This window comes from Caretta caretta, chromosome 8 (assembly GCF_965140235.1).
Source record: "Caretta caretta isolate rCarCar2 chromosome 8, rCarCar1.hap1, whole genome shotgun sequence".
Lineage (NCBI taxonomy): Eukaryota > Metazoa > Chordata > Testudines > Cheloniidae > Caretta > Caretta caretta.
The window spans coordinates 43,348,362-43,375,781 of NC_134213.1; the positions used below are offsets into that span (position 1 = coordinate 43,348,362).

General features: G+C 47.4%; 1 protein-coding gene across 2 annotated transcripts in view; it reads right to left on the bottom strand.

The window, feature by feature from the left end:
• The window catches only part of TMEM121 (transmembrane protein 121), a 186,925-nt gene that overhangs the window by 20,866 nt on the left and 138,639 nt on the right, over positions 1-27,420 (bottom strand). Inside the window, exons 2-3 of one of the 2 annotated variants that reach the window (XM_075131438.1) lie at positions 25,703-25,782; positions 25,460-25,586 (exon numbers count right to left, since the gene is read on the bottom strand). The exons of the other annotated variant lie outside the window; for it this stretch is intronic. The gene's annotated coding sequence lies outside the window, so the exon portion shown is untranslated. The remainder of the gene's footprint in view (positions 1-25,459; positions 25,587-25,702; positions 25,783-27,420) is intronic. 2 annotated transcript variants of the gene reach the window in all.

The following is a 27,420-nucleotide window of genomic DNA, read 5'->3' on the forward strand; positions in this document are numbered from 1 at the left end:
CAAGAGTCAGCCAAGTACCGGCTGCTTTACTGTATAAAGAACTAAGACAGGCTCATCTTCCTCCCTACTATGTTTTGAGCAAGAAGACACATTAGATACGAGCCCTACTACTCCTTTCTCTCTAAGGGCAGGTCTACACTACTGCTTAAGTCAATGTAAATTACATCGTTCAGGGGTGTGAAAAAAATCACCTCCCTGAGAGATGTAACTTACATCGGCTTAATGCGGTGTCTGCACCACTGTATGTCAGGAGGAGATGCTCTCCCGCTGATTTAGCCTCCGTTTCTCATTGAGGTGGATTAATTATGTTGATGGGAGAACGCACTCCTGTCAACATAGCATGTCTTCACCAGATGTGCTAAATCAACACCACTGAATTCTGATTTAGCATGTTAGTGAAGACAAGCCCTAAGTGAGGAAGGGAAGCTGAGTGCCCAGGTATTTATTGTTTGTATCTCTTTTTTAAGGTGGTGTTTCCCACCCACCATGGTCACAGACTCCTAGACTTTAAGGTCAAAAGGAACCATCATGATCATCTAGTCTGACCTCCTGCACATCGCAGGCCACAGAACCTCACCCACCCACTTCTGTAATAGACCCATAACCTTTGGCTGAGTTACTGAAGTCCTCAAATCATGGTTTAAAGAGTTCAAGTTACAGAGAATCCACCATTTACTCTAGTTCAAGCCAGCAAGTGACCTGTGCCCCAAGCTTCGGAGGAAGGAGAAAACCCCCAGGGTCTCTGCCAATCTGATCTGCGGGGAAATTCCTTCATGACACCAGAGATGGCGATCAGTGGGCGAGACCACCAGGCAGACACCTAGGAAAGAATTCTCAGTAGTAACTCAGAGCCCTCTCCATCTAGTGCCCCATCACAGGCCATTGGAAATACTTGCTAATAGAAGTTGCAAGATGGCCCATATGCCTTTGTCAACCTTATCAAGCTTGGTCTTGAAACAAGTTAGATTTTTTTTGCCCCCTGTACTCCTTCTGAAAGGCTGTTCCAGAATTTCACTTCTCTGATGGTTAGAAACCTTAATCTAATTTCAAGCCTAAACTTGTTGATGGTCAGTTTATAGCCATTTTCTCTTATGCCAACACTGGCTCTTAACTAAAATAACTCCTCTCCCTCCCTGGTGTTTACCCTCTGATGTATTTATAGAGAGCAATCCTATCTCCCCTCAGCACTTTTGTTAGGCTAAACAAACCAAGCTCCTTAAGTCTCCTTTCATAAGGTAGATTTTCCATTCCTTGGATCATCCTAGTAGCCTTTCTCTGCACCTGTTCCAGCTTGAATTAATCTTTCTTCAACAGGAAAGACCAGAACTGCACATAGTGTTCCAGATGAGGGCTCACCAGTGCCTTGTATAATGATACTAACACTTCCCTGTCTCTGCTGGAAACATCTCGCCAGAGGCATCCTATGATTGCATTAGTTTTTTCATGGCCACATCACACTGGTGGCTCATAGTCATCCAGGTCTTTCTCCTCTCTGTCACTTCCAACTGATAGCTAAAATGCTTGTTGTTAGTCCCTAACTGCATGACTTTGCACTATTAAATTTCATCCCATTTCTACTACTCTAGTTTTCAGGATCATCCAGATCTTCTGATATTCCAGTCCTCCTCCATACTGACAATACCTTCCAATTTTGTGTCATCTGCAAATTTTATTACCACACTCCCACTTTTTGTGCCAAGGTCATGAATGAAAATGTTAAATAAGGTTGGTCCCAAGGCAAATCCCTGAGGAACTCCACTAGTAACCTCCCTCCTGCCTGACAGTTCACCTTTCAATATGATCCATTTTAGTCTTGCCTTTAATCAGTTCCTTACCCACCTTTCGATTCTCTTATTAATTCTCATTTTCTCCAGTTCAACTAAGCTGGAAACACACTGGGGGGGGGGGGCTCCAGCTCGCTTGGCCCTGTCCCCTGCATCCAGGCCTGGGCAGGGAGTGAACGGGGTGGGCCACCGCCACATTCCCAGCTGGGTTCTCGCAGGGAGCCACTGCGCTGCACAGAGCAGCAACCTGGAGTGGGACAGGGGCCGAACATGCCAGGGAGCAGGTGCAGAAGGAGAAGGACAGAGCCACTCTACCTCCCTCTGCCCTTCCCACCCAGGCTGAGCATAAATTGGGGGGGGGCACTTGACCTCGCATGCCCCTCCCATGCATCGCCAATGCCTGTACAAACACTGAACCAAAAGACAGTCTATGGTGAATGTGGGAATTGTGGCAATATTTGCATGAGTCCTGTGTTCACCTCCATTTCTCTGTGAGCTTTGCATTGCTATTCACTCTGTGATGGGAAGGGATGAGGTGTTTGATTTGGGTAGTGGCCCGGTTGGAGACAAGAGTTGTTAACAAACTGACTAGAGTTTACATCTGTGACTGGAGGACCCGGAAGAGACAATGGGAATCCCAATGGCTGGGACTTTCACACCTTGAGACCACCAGCCAAGCGGAAAGAGTTTCCCCCACCTCTCTGCGGGGAAGCTGGAGAACAAAGAGGAAAGGTGTCAGGCGTCGGGGTTAAGTGCTGAGCTCACAGGGTCTGTCTATACAGCTAAGAAAACTCCCCGGCTGGCCCATGCCAGCTGACTTGGGCTCATGGGGCTCGGTCTGTGGAGTTGTTTCATTGCTGTGTAGACTTCCAGGCTCAGGCTGGAGCTTCGGCTCTAGGACCCTGTAGGGTATGTGACAATGTCCCAAAGCGCTTACAATCTGAGTGCCACACAAGAGACCAGAGATGGATCCAGACAGACAGGGAAGTACAATGAGAGAATCTGGTCACCAGGCCAGGCAGTGGTATCAGCACACCAGCATCTTCACTATTGTCACATTTTCCATAGGCACCAGGGCAGAGCATTTTTGAGGAGGGATTTGAAGATGGACAATGCGGAGGGTGACATTTACAGGGAGCCTTCCAAGCGCGGGGGGCATCCTGGGAGAAAGCATGAAGAGACTGGTCTGAAAACATAACAAATGGGTGATGGGAGTAGATCAAAGCCTACGAGGGACACATCAGTGCACAATAGCAGGGTCAAGATGGCCAGTTACTGCAGGGCAGGCTAGAGCGCAAGAGTGTTGCAGATTTACACCCCAGCTTGCGTCCAATAAGTCTCCGTGTGGACAAGCCCGAATACTTTGATTCATTGTGATTTGATTTATTACAGCTAGATACTTTTAATGTACAATGCTATCTTCATCCACTTAAGCTTTATAAACACCCTCCTATAAACTAAAAACAATGAGGAGTCCTTGTGGCACGTTAGAGACTAACGCATGTATCTGGGCATAAGCTTTTGTGGGCTAAAACCCACTTCATCAGATGCATGGAGTGGAAAATACAGTAGGGAGGTATAAATACACAGCATATGAAAAGATGAGAGTTGCCTTACCAAGTGAGGGGTCAGTGCTAATAAGCCAATTCAATTAAGGTGGAAGTGGGCGATTCTCAACCGTTGACAAGAAGGAAGGAAAAATCACTTTTGTAGTGCTAATGAGTTCAATGTAATCAAGGTGGCCCATTTCAAACAGTTTACAAGAAGGTGTGAGTATCAGCAGAGGGAAAAATTAGTTTTTGTACTTTTGTTCCTTTGCTCTCTGTCACTGCTTATCTATCTTTAAATTTTGCTTTGGTGAATAAAACCTACATATTTATAGCTAGGCTTGGAAGGATTCGATTTTTATTGGTCAATGTTGGTAAATGTCCAGTCACCGTACACTCAGAAGCCAACAACAATATTTCCAGCAATGATAATTGAAATGTACAGCTAGGCTAAGTAAGAAAAAATGCTGCTTCAGAACTTATTAAAGTTTTATTTATTTATTTACTTTCTATATTGTGACACGTGACGCTGACAATCTGTGTTTTAATGGCTATAAAGCTTTAACTTTTTGAATCTCAATATCCACTGTCATTAATTATTGTCCAACTGTCCCTATTACCTGACCTCCTTAATTTCCTACAACTGTGAATGTTTAAATAGATAAACATAAAAAAAAATGCTTAAAACACCCCATTTTGTGCGGGTGCCACAATTTCTATTGATCCAAATAGAAAAAAATCTCAAAAAGAACCATTGATATTATCAGTCTGAATGAATTCCGCCAAGCCTGTCTCTAAGATCTGGAGCCTGTTTTTTAGAAAAGCACCTCAGAATTCAACTGCCACTGAAATGGGCAACTGGCCCATTAAAACTCCTGCAGCCGGTGTGCCTGCTTTATACCATATTCACCCTCATGCTTCGCCACCGGGCTGACGCCACATCTCAATCCCTCTGCTAAAACTTCTTCGCTCCTGGTACATGGTTCCTTTGCTCTCCCACAGCTAGGAGGGCTGAACTAAGCTTTCTTCAGAGTCCCATGGATGCTGCTGCTGGTTGGGCAGGTGGCATCGCTGGGTTCACCCTCCCACGTGCTCAGAGTAAGCCTGCTGCACTTCCCTCATCCATGTGTCAGCCTTTGGGGGAAGGGCTCAGCACAGCATGTGATATGGGGGTCCTGGTGTTATGCCCACTGGGGTCACAAATCACCTAGATGTGCCAAAACCACTGCTCACTCTTTGACTGAGGCATCCCAAGATTTGTGGTGTCCTCAGCTGTGATTGAAGCCTGGCGCAGATAATCCACAAGGCTGAAAGTCTGTTTCAGGACGCTAGGGGGTAGAGTGGGAGGGGAGGTTCATTTCACAGACAAGCTCTATACCTCAAGGAACAATCCTGCTTTGCCTTCCCCTTGCACCAGGAGCTGGACTGGAGGGGATCCTATAGCCCTTTCCCACATCCAGCTGGTGTGGGCCCGATCCCCAAGTTATCACCCTGACTTTCTCTGGCCAGACTCCTGTTGAATCCTCGATGGAGTGTGGGCCCTGCCATTCCAGGAACTGCTATGTGACTGAGAAGCTGTGGCTGGCCAGGGACTGGAAATGCATCTCCCGCTTCTCAAAGGCAAGTGCTCCCAGGAACCAACAAAAAGCGAAAGTTGGACAGAGCTGCGTGCAAAGATATAGCAACAACTGAGCTGACTGCAAAAGACAGTCTCTGTAGTGGAAGCAGATGGCTTCTGAACCCAGCTCTACCTGGCAAATTAGATTCAATTATTTCAGTGATTTCAATTCTGCTATTAAAAATAAGAGAAGCAAAACCCTACAGAACATATGTCACCCGGTTAGTCAGGATGCGTAAAGAGTCATTTTCCCTTTAATTGCCTTGATTTATTCCAGATTTACTGGATGTAAATCTGAAGCCCCCCTTCATTTAGTCTTTCATTAGTGAAACAAACAGATTCTTGTAGGCCTCAGACAATCCTCTCCGCTGGGTTTGTTTTCAGATCAGGTTCCTACTGCAGCGCTATGCTCTGAGCAGCTGTTCAGCATCCAGGCAGGAAGAAGTGGCAGCCTGGTCTAGGTGGAAGGTCGAACAGCTCCTGGAGAGGCAAGTGACCTGTGGTCCTACCATGAGGCTGTATTTTACAAGGGACACAGGTTAGCTTTACAACAATTGCCAGTATTCTCTTTTCCTCCTTGGAAGCTGGTGCCACATTTGCTTTTCTCCGGTCTCTGGGGGCTTTCCTGTTTCTCCAGAACTTTTCAAAAAGATTTGCCAGCACTGTCTAGAATCCTAGAGCTAGAAGGGACCACAAGGGTCATCTAGTCTAACCCCCTGCCAAGATGCAGGATTTGTTCTGTCTAAAAGGTTCATCATTAGTTGATTCCAGCTTCACCCCAGGATGCATGTCCTCTAGACCATTTGATTTGTCTGGGCGTTGGCCAAAGCCAGAGAAATGAATTGCCATTGAGTTCAATGGGATTTGGAAAGTACACATGCTTTCCAAATTCAAAAGCTCAGTATGTCAGCCATTCTTGAGTCAGCCTAAATTTACCACTCTGAACCCCTCACTTTCTTTTTACTACATCTTTTCCTGTTGATAAATGTATTAAGAGCTTTCTCATTCTCCTGTCACTATATCTCATTGTTCTGTTTTGCCCCTCCACACCTGAGCTGACCTTATGTGTCCTTGTTTGATTATCTTCTTGCTTTTCCATTATCATTTCAACGGTTTCTCTTACCCTCAAAGTCTTTGGTGGCCCTGCATGAAGTCACATTGGCTGCTCGTTGTTCCTGGTGTTCTTTAGCAGAACCATTGCTTGTTTCAACATAATTACGACATCTGTAGAATTGCCCAGACTCCTTCCTTCCCTTGGACCTTGCTCACAAGACACCACACTCTGGCTGGCCTCTGCATTTGGGCATACTGGGGTGGAGTGCCCAAGATGCCACCAGCCATCACTTGTGCCTCTCATGTTGCCATTGGCCACAAGCGCACTACATACTCTCCCCTTGGTGCTAGACACCCAGGTAGGAACAGGGCATGGCATTTTAGGAGCTGTTCTCTGGAGGTGGAATCTGGGCCCCACTGACATCAGTGGGAGTTTTGCCATTGATTTTGGTGGGGCCAGGATTTCACTGCTGAAGCTTGCTCCACACTGCAGCAATCCAGATCAGTGGATCTGCACAGGAGCCCATCCCTGGCCTTTGGTCATTCCTCTGAGTAAATCCCAGTCGAAGGCAGGTCAATGCCTGGGCAGTGGAGATTCTCTACAGGTTTTGTTCTGTTCAGAGCCTTATTCCCCTTTCACCTGGCGCTAACATGACCCATGTGTTCCAGTGGGATCAAGCATCGGGGGGAGGAGAACCTGGAACAAAAATCCAATGGCTTTTGAGTCCTGCCTTTCCCGCAGGAAATGAGCAGTAAGGCTAAGAGGACCTTGCACTCTGAGTCTGCAGGATCCTGCAGCAGATACATCCTTACCCCTTGCGGCATTTCCTTTCTGTATGATGCCATCTCCAAGTGACAGCAAAGATCCTGCAGTAACAGGAAGGATGGTGTTGTGACTAGGGCATGGGCCGGGGACTCCAGGGTATCCGGGTTCATTTCTTGACTCTCTATGACCTTGGGCATGTCACTTTCCCATCTGTGAAATAGGGATAATGGCACTTCCCTACCACACCAGTGTGCTGTGATGAGAAATTCCCAGCTACTTACTGCATGGAGGACTGAGCAGAGCCGGTAGCAAGGATTTCCACATTTGTTTTCACTCTGAATCAGGGGAGAACATTGAATTATCAGCATTCATCACAGATAGAAGCAAGCGTTGGTTGGGAAATGTTTCTTTGTCAGGCAGCGTTGAACTGTGCCCGCCTGAGCTGCCATATTCACCGCTGACCCTCACTCCCATCCCAAGTGTAAGCAGAGTCAGGATGAGCTCCACCCTGACATCTGGTGGTGAGGTGCGGCAAGTTGTGGAAAAGAACTTTAGGGGCCAATCTCATTTGCATAGGCACACCCACCCCGTCTAGAATGAGGCCATAGCTGCCCAAATGGTCACTTTGGCTGTTGTGGGATCCCCAGAGTCTCTGTTATTGGGGCAGGAAGAATAAATTGTTATTACCCTGATTATGGAAACTGTGCTTGGAACTGTACTTGGCCTTTTGTTATGATGGAGGGACTCACCATCAACTAAGTAGCACTTGCTAGGCAAGGGACATGGGTTCCAAAACTCTGTGAATTGAGAGAGGCTTGAGATAGGTATTAGTACCTGGTGGTGTGGGTGCCTTTGTGAGGGCCTGAAACATCAATTGCACCTCTGTCTCTCTCCACTGTGGAATGTCAGAGCTAATTTTGGGTCTATTAAGAGTCTTGCTACAGGTACTGTGCTGAATTCACTTTGGCCTTATGGTGCACTAGCACTAAGGCTCCCACTACTATGAGCCGAAATCACTGAGCACCATGTCAAGTAGTGGGGAGCTGGAAGATCTAGAGTGCAGTGGTGCTGTTTGTGGATAGGCTGGCGGCGCATTCGTGAGACGGTGAGGCAAGCTGTGCAGCGGAGCCGTTTGTGAGATGGCGAGCTGAGCTGTGCAGAGCGGCCGTTTGAGCGGAGCGGAGCCCTGTGGGGCAGTCAGCTTCAGGTCACATAAGGTGCCCCTTACCTCTTTCCCCCCACACACAGGCACATTTTTTAGCCAGACTGGGGAGTAACACTCTGCAGATGAACTTTTGAACTCTGGGGCTGGACTTTTTGGACTTTGGGTGATTTGTGGATTGCTGGACTCAAGAGACGTTTGGGTTCTGGGACTCAAGAACCGGAGGGAAAGGGTGTGGCCCAATTTGCTGGGGTGGGTCTTTGCTCATGGTTTGGTTAATGAACACTAGTTGTGGTGTTTCCCTAATTTAATGCTGATGTTGTTTACCTCATGTTATTAAAGATTCTCTGCTACACCGAGACTCTGTGCTTGCGAGAGGGGAAGTATTGCCTCTTTGAGGTGCCCAGGGGGTGTGTAAGATTTTCCCAGGTCACTGGGTGAGGGCTCGAGCCAGTTTTGCATTTGCTTTGATGAGAGGGAACCCCTGTGTACTGAACCCGGCCCTTGCTGCTATCAACTTGGCCTGGCAGAAGGGTTACACAAGGAATCCGTTGTGTTCTGGGCTGTATGACCCCTCCCCTTGGATGAACAGGTAAGCTTTTGATTTTCGCCATACTCAGGCCCAACCTCCCAGGCTGCCATTAGGCTGAGCTGCCGCAGTGCCTCATGGGAACTGTAATCCAGGTGCCACATGCCCCATTCTCTCTTATGGGGAGGGCTACATCTTCCACAATGCATCATGTTGGCTCAGTGGAACATTTCGATGGCAAATTTCTGACCAGCCCAAGTGACGGGCACCATACAAACGCCTAGACAGACATGTTACAAACAACAACAAAACAGTTGATGGGTTGTACTGCCAGCTGCTCTTTCTGTTCTGAACGTGATTTCTTTGAATGGTTTTAACAAGCTCTGCCATGCACAGAATCTCTCCTTCACTGTACATAAAGTTCTGCCTTCCCCACTGCCTGGTCCTGATGGCTAATAGTGTCTTGCTGCCTTGCACGGAGATTAAACAAAGCTACAGCACAGCCTTCTAGGTGACAGTATTACTCACAATTCAGCTGATTGCATTTCCCAGGAACAATCTATTAATGATAAAGCCACCTACTTTCCGCAGAGGTCAGAGCTGAACAGTGGTGATAATTGCTTCTACTTCCTGTGACTGATTGAATAATTTGCAGTCCCTGATCACAACACTGCCCTGAAAGAAAAACCATAAGTCCTGCTCCCCCAATGCCCACACAATCACTCACTTCCACTTACCCACTCTGGACACCATCATTAAACACCTGCTTTTACGCTAGTCAGTTTAGAAATTCACTGCACAAAACTGAAAATAGCCACAGATTTGGGGACTCTTTGAAATTTCTCATCAGCTCCACATGGTTTCTTCCAGAATTCACCATGATCTTCCCCAAATCCTCATCCTTTGCATGAACCTTGGATGTGACTTTCACAGGTTTGAAACCACAATTTGCACCTTACACCTCCTGATCCCATTTTCACCAGAGACCTTTTCATGCTAGTGTAAATGGCTGACATGAGAAGGCAATTATTGCTGATGAATAAAAAAAACAACCTTTTGTCTCCTTTGTGAGGAAACAGTGAAAAATCAGAGGTGGAGTGGGTTGCTTTTCAAAACACTGCAGCAGCTTTGCTAGCAGCAAGCATGCTCTTTAACAACACTAATTATACATTCTCCCTGTTAACACTCTTCATTGATAAAACCAAATTTTAAGCTGCTTGTACTATGAACCTAAGAATGGACACCCTGGGTCAGAAGAATGGTCCATCTGGCCCGGTATCCTGTCTTCCGACAGTGGCCAGCGCCAGAAGCTTCAGATAGAATGAAGAGAACAGGAAAATTTATTAAGTTATCCATTCCCTGTAATCCAGTCCCCACATCTGGCAGTTGGAGGTTTAGGGACACCTGGAACATGGGATTGTACCTCTGATCATCTTGGTTAATAGCCATTGATGAACCGATCCTCCAGGAACTTATCTAATTCTTTTTTTTAACCAAGTTATATTTTTGGCCTTCAAAACATCCCCTGGCAATGAGTTCCACAGGTTGACTGTGCATTATTTGAAGAAGTACTTCCTTTTGTTTGTTTTAAACCTGCTACCTGTTAATTTCATCTGGTGACCCTTGATTCTTGTGTTACGTGGAGTAGTAAATAGCACTTCCTTATTCACTTTCTCCACACCACTCATGGTTTTATAGACCTCTATCATATCCCCCCTTAGTTGTCTCTTTTCCAAGATGAACAGTCCCAGTCTTTTTAATCTCTTCTCATAAGGAAGCTGTTCCATATGGCTAATCATTACTGTTGCCCTTCTCTGTCCCTTTTCCATTTCCAACATATCTTTTTTGAGATGGGGTGAGTAGATGTGCATGAAGTATTCAAGGTGCAGGCGTACCAGAGATTTATATGGTAGCATTGTGATATTTTCTGTTTTATTATCTATCCCTTTCCTAGTGGTTCCCACTGGTTCCTAACGATTCCTAATGGTAATCTGCTGCTGCATACATACACAGACTTGTGGTTGCCCATCAGCTATACACATGGTATCAGGGAATAGATCTCATGACCTCTAGCTCCAAAAGCCATGGCCTCTACATCAGATAAGTGAAAGGAAAGTCCCCCATGCCTCTCTGAAGTAATGGTTTAGAGTCTCTTTGCAGGGTACAGCCACCACAAACTGACATAATTGAGCAGATCTGCACCTGAGAGAGGGCAATAGCCCTCTCTCTCTCACACACACACACACACACACACACACACACACGTATATTAGAAGCTATGAACAAGGACACAACATCCTTATCCCCACCATGCCCTGCTGCTTTTCTATGCCCATTAATTGCCATGTTGTGGTTCCCCACAGAGCTGAACTGCATGTCCCATACCCGGCAATGGTCAGGCATTGGTCTATGGCAAGATGGCAGAGGTGCTGTGGGTTGTGGGGGGCAGAGGAGGAGAGGCGCAAGACTGGGGGCAATGAGAGACAGGACAGAGAAGGGGAAGGGGCCAGAGGAGCAGGTGGCCAAGTGAGAGTAGGCCTGGGGAGGGATACCTCAGACTTGGAGAATGGGTGAGGGAGGGCTGGCTGAGGTTGGGAGGAAACCGGGGTGTCGTGCTCCTTCTGGAAAAGGAAGCAGTTGGCAGGATCCGGGGGTGGGGAAGCTTTGAGGGAAAGGCACGCTAGTCCTACGGCACAAGGGCTCAACTCCTCGGAGCAGCACCACGTCCATTTCCCACTGCTCTCCTCGCAGCAGGCTGGGAGATCCCTCTGGTGCCAATGCTGCCGCTGCATGTAGCTTGGAGCCCTGTGGTTGGAAATGTAGCAGACATGCCTCTTCTTGGGGCTGCTGTGCAGCACCAAACACAGGGAGAGATTAGAGCCCTTCTCCCCTTGCAGGTCAGGCTTGGCATGCTCACCCCCAGTTAGCCCCAGATCCCAGCATGGTCTGGAGAGGAAGGAGCTGCGTGAGTAGAGGGAGTGTGGCTGCAGAGTACCTGTTTACTCATGCAGCATCACTTCACCTTGCTGCTCTGCCTCGCAACCTCTCGGTGCCCAGCAAGGCGCACACACACAGTGCCCAGGGCAGGTGCCAGACTGCAGCTTCTGCTCAGCTCCTTTGCCCGGGAGATGCTGGGACCCACGAATTTATATGCTCAGGCTTCCCAGTGCTCCCTTTCCAGCACCTTCCTTGCCACTGCACTGATGCAGGCTCCTGCGGACAGCGAAGCCAGGGGGTCAGTCAGGAACATGCAATCTCCCCAGGTCCTGACCCTGGCCTTGCTGAGCTGCTCAGTGCTGCTCAGCTGCTGAGTGGGTGAGCACAGCCCTCCAGCTGGGGGGCTAATCTGGCCTGCGGGCACCTGCCACTGTCCAACCCCCTGACAGATTTTAAAAGATCCCTCACCATGTATCTTCGGCTCCGTGTGCTGCTCAGCCCACTCATGTTTCTAACGGGCTGTCTCCTTTCTTATTTTTCCCTGTGCCCTGTTACTGGCCCAGCAGGCCTGGGAGCACCCACTCTGGGGAGGCACACATCAGAAGTCTCATTAGAATGCCCTGTTTCAGATGCCCGCTCCTTTCTGAAAAGCCGGGCCCAGTCCCTAGACAGACGTGACTTGTGCACAGGATGAGTAGAATGTGTCCAGCCATTCTGGAGGAGAAGGAGGTTAATACAACCCACATTCTTCCCCTCTGAGGAGGGCTTCTGGCCCACACATCATACCCCACATCCCAGACCTTGGGCCCTGGCCATGACCTGGATGGGACTGATGCCCTCTGGACCCAGCCTGCTCGTCCTTTGCAGGAAGACAGCAGAAGAGCTGCAGAGCTACAGAGCTGGCCAGGAGCAAAGGGTGGGGGATGGGCTGTGAGACAGAAGCCTCCGGAGCAGAGGGCAGGAAGCAAATGACAGGTGTAACAGGGTGAGAAGGAGCAGCTCAAGCTGATGGGAATAAGCCCCAAGGAGAAGCAGACTTTGGAAGACAGAGCCTCAGGTGGGAGGAATTGGGTCCAGCGGGGGTCAGGGTGGAAGAGCCTCTTTGTACTTGAACTTTGAATGGAACATTAAAGAGAGGCCAAGTCCCTGGAGAGCTTGGGGCGGGGATGAAGACCTTGGGGGCTTGTTTATCTTTTGGGGACTGGGGTGCTCCAGAAGGGATGATCTTTTTGTTAAACAACTTAGAAGGAACAGCCAAACCATGCTGGGTTGTTTTTTTGAGAAGGCCTGAGAAGGGGAAACTGAGCCACCTCCATTCATGAGGGGGCACTCAGGAGGCAGCAGCCTGGCCACAGCACGGTTTAATTGGGATGGGATCAGCTAAATAGAGAGCCAAAGGATAGGAGAGGGTCCATAGGAGGCAGAGGGTGATGGGGACAGGACTAGGATGACCAGGTGTTCTGTTTTCAACTGGAACACCTGTTCAAAAAGGGATCCTGGTGGCTCCGGTCAGCACTGCTGACTGGGCTGTTGACTGTCTGGTTGGTGGCGCCACACAGCGGGGCTGGCAGGCTCCCTGCTAGCCTCCACGATGCATGACTTCCAGGAAGCAGCCGGAGCATCCCCCCTCCAGCTCCATGGAGTCCCCGCCACAAGCAGCACCCCCGCAGCTCCCATTGCCTGGGAACCATGGCCAATGGCAGCTGCGGGGGTGGCACCTGCGGACAGGGCAGCGTGTAGAGTCGCCTGGCCGCGCCTCCGCCTAGGAGCCAGAGGGTGGACATGCCACTGCCACTGGGAGCTGCTTGAGGTAAGCGCTGCCCAAAGCCTGCACCCCTGAACCCCTCCCAGACCCCAACCCTTTGCCCCAGCCCTGATCCCCTTCCTGCCTTCCAAACCCCACAGTCCCAGCCCCACCCCAGAGCCCACATCCCCAGCCAGAGCCCTCCCCCCACATGCCCCAACCCCCTGCCCCAGCCCTGATCCCCCTCCCACCTTCCCAACCCCTCATCCCCAGCTCAAAGCCCCCTCCTGCACACCAAATCCCTCATCCCCAGACCCACATCAGAGCTTGCCCCCCCCAGCCGGAGCTCTCACCCCCCCACCCCAACTCCCTGAGCCAGTCCAATGAAAATAAGGAAGGGAGTGAGGGTGGGGAAAGCGAGTGACAGAGGAAGGGGGGATGGAGTGAGTGGGGGCGGGGACTCAGAGAAGAGTTGGGACACGTGTGGGGCCTCTGAGGAGGTGTGGGGCTGGAAGTGGGGCAAGGATGAAAGTAGAAAGTTGGTAACCTTAGACAGGATGGGGCTGGTGGAGGGAGGGGAGCATGTGGGGCAGGTGGAGTGGGGCTGAGGTGAGGGAGGGGCCTGGAGGGGATTGGAGCAAACAATTAACCAGCACAGGGCAGAGAAAGTCCAGAGTCACAGGCATGCCTGGTACCCTCCCCTTTACTCAAGGCTCAACCTAACATTTACACTCGGTTTCAGGCACACACAGCTGGGACATTGGCTAACAGCGACAGATATCACCCTGACTGAAGTGCTGCACTTGCACGGTAGCGCATAACTGTGGGGGAAGCATTCCAAAGACAAACTTTCCATGTTGTAGTAGAAAGAGAGAGCCTGAAGCCTGAACCAAAGTCAGCTCTGAGCAACTGCCAGGCCCTGTCCAAAGCAGGTGCTTGCCAGCAAATCAGTGTCCAGGACACGAACTCGGCACCAGTATTGCTAGCAGTACTAAAACACACTGAATGTGTGACCACATTCGAGCAGGCCAGCACAGGAACCCCCCAGCCTAGCACACAATAAAATGGTTCGACAAAAGTGGTGGATAGTGATATTCTGTCTGAAACATTAGGAATAAAAGTACAAAGACAGGTGGTGAATAGGGATGTTTTGTTTGAGACATCAGAAGGAAAGTACAAGGGGAGGTAACAAACATTTCCTGAAACACATAAGATGATACGTTTCAGAGTAGTAGCCATGTTCGTCTGTATTCGCAAAAAGAAAAGGAGGACTTGTGGCACCTTAGAGACTAACCAATTTATCTGAGCACAAGCTTTTGTGAGCTACAGCTCACTTCATCGGATGCATACTGTGGAAAATACAGCAGATGTTCTTATACATACAAAGCATGAAAAAATGGGTGTTTACCACTACAAAAGGTTTTCTCTCCCACCCACCCCACTCTCCTGCTGGTAATAGCTTATCTTAGGTGATCACTCTCCTTACAATGTGTATGATAATCAAGGTGGGCCATTTCCAGCACAAATCCAGGGTTAACAAGAATGTCTGAGGGGGGGGGTGGTTAGGAAAAAACAAGGGGAAATAGGTTACCTTGCATAATGACTTAGCCACTCCCAGTTTCTATTTAAGCCTAAGTTAATTGTATCCAATTTGCAAATGAATTCCAATTCAACAGTCTCAGGATTTCCAGGTTTATGGATCTTGGGTAGTAGATAGAATATCCCAGGTCGGGGTTCCAGGGGTGTGTCTGTGCGGATTTGATCTTGTGCTTTTTCAGGGAGTTTCTTGAGCAAATGCTGTAGTTTCTTTTGGTAACTCTCAGTGGGATCAGAGGGTAATGGCTTATAGAAAGTGGTGTTGGAGAGCTGCCAAGCAACCTCTTGTTCATATTCCAACCTATTCATGATGACAACAGCACCTCCTTTGTCAGCCTTTTTGATTATGATGTCAGAGTTGTTTCTGAGGTTGTGGATGGCATTGTGTTCTGCACGGCTGAGGTTGTGGGGCAAGTGATGCTGCTTTTCCACAATTTCAGCCCATGCACGTTGGCAGAAGCACTCTATGTAGAAGTCCAGTCTGCTGTCTCGACCTTCAGGAGGAGTCCATCTAGAATCCTTCTTTTTGTAGTGTTGGTAGGGAGGATTAATCCACAGAGACCTCCCTACCAACACTACAAAAAGAAGGATTCTATCTACTACCCAAGATCCATAAACCTGGAAATCCTGGGCGCCCCATCATCTCAGGCATTGGCACCCTGACAGCAGGATTGTCTGGCTATGTAGACTCCCTCCTCAGGCCCTACGCTACCAGCACTCCCAGCTACCTTCGAGACACCACTGACTTCCTGAGGAAACTACAATCCATCGGTGATCTTAGGACCTAGGGGTGACAGTGGACGAGAAGCTGGATATGAGTCAGCAGTGTGCCCTTGTTGCCAAGAAGGCCAATGGCATTTTGGGATGTATAAGTAGGGGCATAGCGAGCAGATCGAGGGACGTGATCGTCCCCCTCTATTCGACATTGGTGAGGCCTCATCTGGAGTACTGTGTCCAGTTTTGGGCCCCACACTACAAGAAGGATGTGGATAAATTGGAGAGAGTCCAGCGAAGGGCAACAAAAATGATTAGGGGTCTGGAACACATGACTTATGAGGAGAGGCTGAGGGAGCTGGGATTGTTTAGCCTGCGGAAGAGAAGAATGAGGGGGGATTTGATAGCTGCTTTCAACTACCTGAGAGGTGGTTCCAGAGAGGATGGTTCTAGACTATTCTCAGTGGTGGAAGAGGACAGGACAAGGAGTAATGGTCTCAAGTTGCAGTGGGGGAGGTTTAGGTTGGATATTAGGAAAAACTTTTTCACTAGGAGGGTGGTGAAACACTGGAATGTGTTGCCTAGGGAGGTGGTGGAATCTCCTTCCTTAGAAGTTTTTAAGGTCAGGCTTGACAAAGCTCTGGCTGGGATGATTTAATTGGGGATGGGTCCTGATTTTGAGCAGGGGGTTGGACTAGATGACCTCCTGAGGTCCCTTCCAACCCTGATATTCTACGATTCTATGATCTTCCTGATAACACCATCCTGGCCACTATGGATGTAGAAGCCCTCTACACCAACATTCCACACAAAGATGGACTACAAACCATCAAGAACACTATCCCCAATAATGTCACGGCTAACCTGGTGGCTGAACTTTGTGACTATGTCCTTACCCATAACTATTTTACATTTGGGGACAATGTATACCTTCAAATCAGCGGCACTGCTATGGGTACCCGCATGGCCCCACAGTATGCCAACATTTTTATGGCTGACTTAGAACAACGCTTCCTCAGCTCTCGTCCCCTAATGCCCCTACTCTACTTATGCTATATTGATGACATCTTTATCATCTGGACCCATGGAAAAGAAGCCCTTGAGGAATTCCACCATGATTTCAACAATTTCCATCCCACCATCAACCTCAGCCTGGTCCAGTCCACACAAGAGATCCACTTCCTGGACACTACAGTGCTAATAAATGATGGTCACATAAACACCACCCTATACCGGAAACCCACTGACCGCTATTCCTACCTACATGCCTCCAGCTTTCACCCCAACCACATCACACGATCCATTGTCTACAACCAAGATCTGCGATACAACCGCATTTGCTCCAACCCCTCAGACAGAGATAAACACCTACAAGATCTCTATCAAGCATTCTTACAACTACAATACCCACCTGCAGAAGTGAAGAAACAGATTGATAGAACCAGAAGAGTTCCCAGAAGTCACCTACTACAGGACAGGCCTAACAAAGAAAATAACAGAACACCACTAGCCGTCACCTTCAGCCCCCAACTAAAACCCCTCCAATGCATCATCAAGGATCTACAACCTATCCTGAAGGATGACCCAACACTCTCACAAATCTTGGGAGACAGGCCAGTCCTTGCCTACAGACAGCCCCCCAACCTGAAGCGAATACTCACCAGCAACCACATACCACACAACAGAACCACTAACCCAGGAACCTATCCTTGCAACAAAGCCCGTTGCCAACTGTGCCCACATATCTATTCAGGGGACACCATCACAGGGCCTAATAACATCAGCCACACTATCAGAGGCTCGTTCACCTGCACATCTACCAATGTGATAGATGCCATCATGTGCCAGCAATGCCCCTCTGCCATGTACATTGGTCAAACTGGACAGCCTCTATGTAAAAGAATAAATGGACACAAATCAGATGTCAAGAATTATAACATTCAAATACCAGTCGGAGAACACTTCAATCTCTCTGGTCACGCGATTATAGACATGAAAGTTGCGATATTACAACAGAAAAACTTCAAAACCAGACTCCAGCGAGAGACTGTTGAATTGGAATTCATTTGCAAATTGGATACAATTAACTTAGGCTTGAATAGAGACTGGGAGTGGCTAAGTCATTATGCAAGGTAACCTATTTCCCCTTGTTTTTTCTAACCACCTCCCCCCCCCCCTTTCCCCTTCCTCAGACGTTCTTGTTAAACCCTGGATTTTTGCTGGAAATGGCCCACCTTGATTATCATACACATTGTAAGGAGAGTGATCACTTTAGATAAGCTATTACCAGCAGGAGAGTGGGGTGGGGGGAGAGAAAACCTTTTGTAGTGGTAAACACCCATTTTTTCATGCTTTGTATGTATAAGAACATCTGCTGTATTTTCCACAGTATGCGTCCGATGAAGTGAGCTGTAGCTCATGAAAGCTTATGCTCAAATAAATTGGTTAGTCTCTAAGGTGCCACAAGTACTCCTTTTCTTTTTATAAGATGATACATAAGCTGTTTATCCCAGATTGTTTGTCTCAGTCTATAAATGTTGGGATACCTTAACCCTCCGGCTGGCCTAGGGGGCAGTGGACAGTCCTGCCATTCACTGAGCTGGTCCATTGTCACAGCATACATGTCTTAGTATCCCCACATGGTCTGCTGAGTGCTATTACCGTGCTTTGTCAACAATAAACCTGGTCAGGTGCCTTTGCTACTAACTGTGGTTACTGGGCAGTTCAACTGGAGCCTGCTGTATGGGCTATCTGGCCAGAACCAGTGCAGCATGCAGAAAGAACATGTACGCACAGCCAACATCTGATGACAAATGTCTTCAGCTTTCAGCACAGAAGTGGATAGCTTCTGAGCCCAGTGCTGCTCCAATGAAATCCCCCATAATTTCAGTGGGGTCGGGATCAGGCCTGCCATGCTGTACACTCTGCAGGAGGACCCTGTGGCAGGACCCCAGCCAATCACTTTGGGACTTCTTAAACATTTTTTCTTTCTTGAAAAAGAGAAAATAATCCAGGAACGTAAAATACAAGCACCCAAGTCACTGAACATTGCCAATGCACCATGATAGCTGGTAAATTAAATGGTCAGAAGTCAGGAAATGTGAATATTTAGGCTGAACATGAAACTGTATCGCTGTCTCTTAGTGCTCATGCATTAGGGTTATCTTTAATCACTTGATTACAAGCAGTACAATTTCCTCATGAATGCTATCAAATATAGCGTCCTCTTCAAAGTCCATGGAAGTGCCTTGGATTTACACTGGGCTCAGTGAGACCCGAGTTTGCTCCACCACCTTAGCACCCCACAGTTTAGTACAAATGCATTGGTTCAGAACAAGGCAGACTGGAGCACCAGCACTGCTTCTCGCAGTATCCATGTGCACCTTGGCAGACTCCCATTGAAGTACTCACCAAGCCGAACCCTGCTTAATATCTGACAGCTGGGCATATAATAGCCACAGGGCTGACTGCCTGGAGAGCTGCAGCTCAGTAAAGAATGCAACACATAGGCTCAGAATGTGACAGTCTTATCTCTCAAATGTTATTGCTTCCACTGAGAATCATAGAAGATTAGGGTTGGAAGAGACCTCAGGAGGTCACCTAGTCCAACCCCCTGCTCAAAGCAGGACCAACCCCAACTAAATCATCCCAGCCAGGACTTTGTCAAGCTGGGCCTTCAAAACCTCTAAGGATGGAGATTCCACCACCTCCTTAAGTAACCCATTCCAGTGCCTCACCACACTCCTAGTGAAATAGTTTTTCCTAATATCCAACCTAGACCTCCCCCACTGCAACTTGAGACCATTGCTCCTTGTTCTGTCATCTGTCACCACTGGGAACAGCCAAGCTCCATCCTCTTTGGAACCCCCCTTCAGGTAGTTGAAGGCTGCTATCAAATCCCCCCTCACTCTTCTCTTCTGCAGACTAAATAAGCCCAGTTCCCTCAGCCTCTCCTCATAAGTCATGTGCCCCAGCCCCCTAATCATTTTCGTTGCCCTCCTCTGGACTCTCGTCAATTTGTCCACATCCCTTCTGTAGTGGGGGGGCTCAAAACTGGACGCAATACTCCAGATGTGGCCTCACCAGTGCCGAATAGAGGGGAATAACCACTTCCCTCGATCTGCTGGCAACACTCCTACTAATGGAGCCCAATATCATAGAATCATAGAATATAAGGGTTGGAAGGGACCCCAGAAGGTCATCTAGTCCAACCCCCTGCTCGAAGCAGGACCAATTCCCAGTTAAATCATCCCAGCCAGGGCTTTGTCAAGCCTGACCTTAAAAACCTCTAAGGAAGGAGATTCTACCACCTCCCTAGGTAACGCATTCCAGTGTTTCACCACCCTCTTAGTGAAATAGTTTTTCCTAATATCCAATCTAAACCTCCCCCACTGCAGCTTGAGACCATTACTCCTCGTTCTGTCATCTGCTACCATTGAGAACAGTCTAGAGCCATCCTCTTTGGAACCCCCTTTCAGGTAGTTGAAAGCAGCTATCAAATCCCCCCTCATTCTTCTCTTCTGCAGGCTAAACAATCCCAGCTCCCTCAGCCTCTCCTCATAAGTCATGTGTTCCAGACCCCTAATCATTTTTGTTGCCCTTCGCTGGACTCTCTCCAATTTATCCACATCCTTCTTGAAGTGTGGGGCCCAAAACTGGACACAGTACTCCAGATGAGGCCTCACCAATGTCGAATAGAGGGGAACGATCACGTCCCTCGATCTGCTCGCTATGCCCCTACTTATACATCCCAAAATGCCATTGGCCTTCTTGGCAACAAGGGCACACTGCTGACTCATATCCAGCTTCTCGTCCACTGTCACCCCTAGGTCCTTTTCTGCAGAACTGCTGCCTAGCCATTCGGTCCCTAGTCTGTAGCTGTGCATTGGGTTCTTCCGTCCTAAGTGCAGGACCCTGCACTTATCCTTATTGAACCTCATCAGATTTCTTTTGGCCCAATCCTCCAATTTGTCTAGGTCCTTCTGTATCCTATCCCTCCCCTCCAGCGTATCTACCACTCCTCCCAGTTTAGTATCATCTGCAAATTTGCTGAGAGTGCAATCCACACCATCCTCCAGATCATTTATGAAGATATTGAACAAAACCGGCCCCAGGACCGACCCTTGGGGCACTCCACTTGATACCGGCTGCCAACTAGACATGGAGCCATTGATAACTACCCGTTGAGCCCGACAATCTAGCCAGCTTTCTACCCACCTTATAGTGCATTCTTCCAGCCCATACTTCCTTAACTTGCTGACAAGAATACTGTGGGAGACCGTGTCAAAAGCTTTGCTAAAGTCAAGAAACAATACATCCACTGCTTTCCCTTCATCCACAGAACCAGTAATCTCATTATAAAAGGCGATTAGATTAGTCAGGCATGACCTTCCCTTGGTGAATCCATGCTGGCTGTTCCTGATCACTTTCCTCTCATGCAAGTGCTTCAGGATTGATTCTTTGAGGACCTGCTCCATGATTTTTCCAGGGACTGAGGTGAGGCTGACTGGCCTGTAGTTCCCAGGATCCTCCTTCTTCCCTTTTTTAAAGATTGGCACTACATTAGCCTTTTTCCAGTCATCCGGGACTTCCCCCGTTCGCCACGAGTTTTCAAAGATAATGGCCAATGGCTCTGCAATCACAGCCGCCAATTCCTTCAGCACTCTCGGATGCAACTCGTCCGGCCCCATGGACTTGTGCACGTCCAGCTTTTCTAAATAGTCCCTAACCACCTCTATCTCCACAGAGGGCTGGCCATCTCTTCCCCATTTTGCGATGCCCAGCGCAGCAGTCTGGGAGCTGACCTTGTTAGTGAAAACAGAGGCAAAAAAAGCATTGAGTACATTAGCTTTTTCCACATCCTCTGTCACTAGGTTGCCTCCCTCATTCAGTAAGGGGCCCACACTTTCCTTGGCTTTCTTCTTGTTGCCAACATACCTGAAGAAACCCTTCTTGTTACTCTTGACATCTCTGGCTAGCTGCAGCTCTAGGTGCGATTTGGCCCTCCTGATATCATTCCTACATGCCTGAGCAATATTTTTATACTCTTCCCTGGTCATATGTCCAACCTTCCACTTCTTGTAAGCCTCTTTTTTATGTTTAAGATCCGCTAGGATTTCACCATTAAGCCAAGCTGGTCGCCTGCCATATTTACTCTTCTTTCGACTCATCGGGATGGTTTGTCCCTGTAACCTCAACAGGGATTCCTTGAAATATGCCACTAGCCTTCTTGGCAATCAGGGCACACTGCTGACTCATATCCAGCTTCTCCTCCACTGTAATCCCCAGGTCCTTTTCTGCAGAACTGCTGCTTAGACAGTCGGTCCCCTGCCTGTAGCAATGCATGGGATTCTTCCATCCTAAGTGCAGGACTCTGCACTTGTCCTTGTTGAAACTCATCAGATTTCTTTTGGCTCAATCCTTCAATTTGTTTAGGTCACTCTGGACCCTATTCCTACCCCCCAGCGTATCTACCTCTCCCCCCAGCTTAGTGTCATCTGCGAACTTGCTGAGGGTGCAATCCATCCCATCATCCAGCTCATTAATAAAGATGTTGAACAAAACTGACCCCAGGACCAACCCCTGGAGTACTCCACTAGATACCGGCTGCCAACTAGACATTGAGCCGTTGATCACTACCTGTTGAGCCCGATGATCTAGCCAGCTTTCTATCCACCTTATAGTCCATTTTTCTAGCCCATACTTCTTTAACTTGTTGGCAAGAATACTGTGGGAGACTGAAACAAAAGCTTTGCTAAAGTCAAGATATATCATGTCCACTGCTTTCCCTATGTCCACAGAGCCAGTTATCTCATCATAGAAAGCAATCATGTTGGTCAGGCATGACTTGCCCTTGGGGAATCCATGTTGACTGTTCCTGATCACCTTCCTCTCCTCCAAGTGCTTCAAAATGGATTCCTTGAGGACCTGCTCCATGACCAATACAGAACTGTCCAAATACTAGTAAGCTCCTGGGACATGACCAGGAATTGAATTCAGATCATCTCAGTCCCAGCCCTGTGTCAAAATCATAAGAGTGTCCAATACATAGCACAGGGTCAAGTCTGGCTGGCATACTTCTTATACTTAGATTGTAAACTCTTCCGAGCAGGGACCCTCTCCATGTGCTTTGTTTGTATGGAACCTAGCACAATGGGTCCTGGTCCACGGCTGGGGCTCGTAGGCACTACCAGAACACAAATAAATAATAATGCTAATCATGAATTGTTTGTGGTGTGTTAATAAAAAGTTCCATTCAGCCACCAAACAGGAACCATTTCAGTCAACTAGCTTTTGCCAAAGTTGTAAGAGGGTGCAAATTGGGAATGCAAATGAAAGCAGCTATGTTGACGGAAATATGGGCCAGAATTATGAATGCAAATTGTGACTCTGTGCATCTGACAGCTCCAGTGTTTCACAAGCACCAACAGTGGCCAGTGAGGCAATGTCACTCGAAATGGAATGAACGATCAAGGCCACGGTCACTGAATCTCCAGACTTGGCTGCGATGGGATCAGACCCCACAGGTTCACAGCTAATCTCATTCTGACTGATGCTCAGCATCTTTCCAGTGAAAATCTCCTCTCGCTTTCTGCTGATCCCTTTCCCTGCTGAAGCTTTTGCTAGAACATAAACGAGGTCCCCTCCCACCAACCTTCTCCCATGCACTCTCCCTGAGTACGCTGTGCCAATGCTAGAAAGACATGGGAAGATGAGGTGTCTGTAGGCCACCGTGGAGAGCCCGTTCCATGTCAGAGCCCAGCCCCCTGAAAACGGGTGTGCACAACACACACCTGCCAATGGAGCAAGTTAGCATTTACCATGCCGCTCCTGGCAGGCGAGCTGGCGTTCTGAGTGCATATGTGCAGGGGCTGCTTGCTCATTTACATTCCATGGCTTTCCCTGTAAATCCCTCACTGCCCTTTTTCCGGCACCTTTTCTCTTCCCTCTCTGTCGCTCTCCTCGCAGTCACTCCTTGGTTCTCAGATACTAGTCCCTTTGTCTGGGCTGTAGGCAGACAGCAGCCAGAGGAAGCACACAGGGAGCACTGGTGATGTTACAGTTTAGCTTTGAATCAGTCAGCATGTTCTCTCCTGACAGAGATGGAGACCCGCAGCTCAGAACAAAGCTTAGGGACAGAGGAGATTCCGTGCCTGGGCCATCAACACTCTCTTGCCATTCTTCTCTAAGGAGAAATAATTTGTCCTTCTAGAAAGCTTCCCTCAAAGCACTTGGCAAATATAGATTAGTTGAGCCCTGTACTCCCCACTTTGAGGAAGGCCCAGTAAATGTCCCTTTTGCAGCAGAACAGACTTCCTCAGAGTCAAACAGGAAGTGTGGCAGAACTAGGAAGAGAACTTAGGAAACAGAACACCCACACCAGAAGCAATGACATGGGTTGAGGATAGGTGCTTTTCCTCTATACCTGGCTAGGGCTGGCTACTGGGGCTTGGTTGCGCCCAGTCAGTTAAAAGGATCTGAAGAGTTTAGGAGGGGGTTTTGTCCACAGAGACATAGGCAGTGTTGGCAACTGTAACTGGTCAAAATATTTTCAGCAAATAGTAAATTTGCTGAGAAATCCATTTTTGGGGCACTGAAATTATTCATGAATTTGGGGAAAATTCAGCAAACTGTTTTGGCTCTGATTTTTTGGGGGGAATGGGAAGATGTTGAAAGATTTTGTTTTGACACTTTCAAAATGAACTTATTTGGTTTTGAATCAACATTTCATTTCAAAATGTCATTTTGTTTTGAAATGATTGATTCAAAATGATTCATTCAGCCCAAAGAAATGTTGTTTGCTTGTTTAGTCAATAAATTGAAAAAAAAGTCCATTTTAATTTAAAACTAACCAAATTTGAGATTGTTCAGATTGGTCACCAAACCGAGACTCAGTGCTTTGCTCAGCTCTGTTGGTGACAGTTCTGGCTGGAGCATTTGACCACCTGTCTGTTTTAACTTGTGCTCTGAAAGTGGGGCTACTCCAGCGCAAATGTCACAGCTACTTTTGTTCATTCTTGTTGTTCAAGGCAATAATAGCATCTATGTGCAGCATGTGAAGGACAATAAACTAGGAGAGATTATCCTGAGCCTCTGAACAAGGACATAACCTGCTCCCTAATTATTATTATTACATGTGATTTAATGTGCAATCATATGCCAAAATCGAGTGAAGTTACATAATTTGCCAAGAATCTGCCCAAACTCCAATCTGCCCAAACACAATCCAGCCGGGCCAAATGCACTGAGTGTCAAGCAGGTATAATTTGGCCTTAAATATGCTGATTAAATTTCCAATTGGCACTTTACAGTCACTGTGCTATTATTCTGCTCATCTTCGATTTATACTCCCCAACAGATCATGCAACTACCTGCATCTCAGTGTTGATAGTGTTGTACCGCCTGCTAGTCTTGTGTTCACACTGTATGCACTTGGAATGGCCTACTTAATGTAAGCGTAACTCTTGAAATTAATACCTATTGCTTACACAGCGAGTGCTGTGGAATTGCTCACTTAATGTGGAGCGTAAATCCCCACACAACACTGACTGAACTCCCTTGCTTTCCATCTGAACATTTCATGCTTTAAGCTGACAGCCTGAATCTGCAACTGAACAAGGTGAGCACTTGCAGCGCAGTGTGTCCATGCTGGTCTGGGTGTGGGTTTGCCTCACTACCTCTGCATAAAACCAGTGCAGTCACACTGCCCACTGGATAGCTAGTCCACAGGTCCCAGACAAACCCCTCAAAGAAATGGCTCATGGGATATTTGGAAAGGCCTTCTGGGAGCCCAAAGGGGACTCTGGGAGAAGAGATCAAACTTCCATAATTCCCAGGGAAAACTTGTATTTCTGGGTCCTTTTTCTCAAAATGGAGGCCAGGATGAAGAGTCAGATCTCGCTTGCTGCTCAGCAAGAAAAAGCACTGCTGCAGCAGCATCTGAAAAGGACCTGTGAGGCAGCACGCTCTTGGAATAAGGCATACGTTTTTAACGGTGAGTGTAACATACCATTGCAACAATGTACCAAGGGTCGTGGTGAAGTTTCCTTCACTGGTAATATTTGGGGGATGTTCTCTGGCCTGTGTCATACAGGAGGTCAAACTAGATGATCAATGGTCCTTTGTGGCCTTGGAATCTACGGGAGGAAAAAAACAGTGTCCCTCTGTGTCATAAATATAAAGGGAAGGGTAACAACCTTTATGTATGCACTAATATAAAATCCCTCCTGGCCAGAGGTCAGAATCACTTTACCTGTAAGGGGTTAAGAAGCTCAAATAACCTGGTTGGCACCTGACCAAAAGGACCAATAAGGAAAGAAGATACTTTCAAACCTGGGGGTGGGGGGACGGGGGAGAGAGAGAGAGAGAGAAAACAAGCAGGTAAACCATCTCTCACCAGCTGAAATGATACATCTAAAATTATGGAAATTGTAAGTAAATGCAAAGAAATGTGTTAGATTAACTTTTGTTTTAGCTTGTGAATTTTCCTTATGCTAAGAGGGAGTTTTATTCCTGTTTTTTGTAACTTTGAAGCTAAGCCTAGAGGGGAATCCTCTGTGTTATTAAATCTTTTTATTTACCCTGTAAAGTTACCTTCCATCCTGATTTTGCAGGTGTGATTCTTTTACTTTTTTTTTAAAATAAAATTCTTCTTTTAAGAACCTGATTGATTTTCAGTGTTTTAAAAACCCAGGGGTTTGGTCTGTGCTCACTTTGTAACCAGTTGGTTAGTATATTATTCTCAAGCCTCCCCAGGAAAGGGGGTGAAGGGGTTTGAGGAAATATTTTGGGGAAACAGGGACTCCTAGTGGCCCTTTTTCCTGGATTTTTGTCAAAATCACTTGGTGGTGGCAGCAATACCATCCAAGGACAAGGAAAGGATTTGTGCCTTGGGGAAGTTTTAACCTAATCTGGTAGAAATAAGCTTAGGGGGTCTTTCATGTGGGTCCCCACATCTATACCCCAGAGTTCAGAGTGGGGAGGGAATCCTGACACTTTGCATGACCCAAAGCAGAGCCTGCCTGCTCTTCCATTCCTCTCCCCCTTTGGTGCATCACTAATTTGGCTATTTGTGATCTCAGACGCATGCCCCCTTGGCTGATCTGTAGGGTCTGGTCATAACACGGCTTGTGAGGAAAGCTGATGAGACATTTTTGCTCGAATAGTTTTGCATCAGAAAACACAATTTTGCCAAAATCAAAGCATTTTGTGGAAAAGTTGATTTCAATGACTTTTTTGATGGAAAAGTGTTGAAATGAAGTGTTGTAGTAATGCTGAAATGTTTTGGTTTAATAAGGTAAAAATGTTTCTTGTTTACTTTATCATTTAATTTCATTGCCTGAGTAATTACTCAGGGGTCAGGGCAGCTTGTACAGCCTGCACTGATGTGTCACTGCTCCAGTAACCAAGCTAGGTAGATTAAAACTAGCTTGCCTATGTGTCCACAAGCTGCAGTCAGACCTTGTGAATGACGAGTAAATATACCCTCTGGTTAGATTGTTATATTATATTATAGTTCATGTTTTATGGTATAATACTTCAGCATGATCAAAACAAAATATTTTGAAGTTTGCAGATCAAATTTTTTCAGAATTTCCATTCCATGAACATTTTTGAAGTTGTGACTTTTTGTTCTGATTTGGAATGAAAACAAATTTCAGAATGTTGGCCTTTCCTGTGGGATGGAAATTCCATTTTCTGACTAGCTGTACCTGTTAACATGAGGAATAAGAAACTTCAGGGTTAATAATAACTATAGTAATGGCTCATCCTTCTCTGGGACTACCAAAGATAGAGAAAAAAGGTGTGATAATTTCTGGTCATATTTGAATTCCTGGGCCTTCCTGCAAAGGGCTAAAGGTGGTGAGGGCATCAAGGTAGTGTTCAGTTACACATGTAGTAAGACCATACTGGGGAGAGGAGAGGAATACTGCAGGAATTGGAGCCATGAGGTGGCATTCAGTTCCAAGG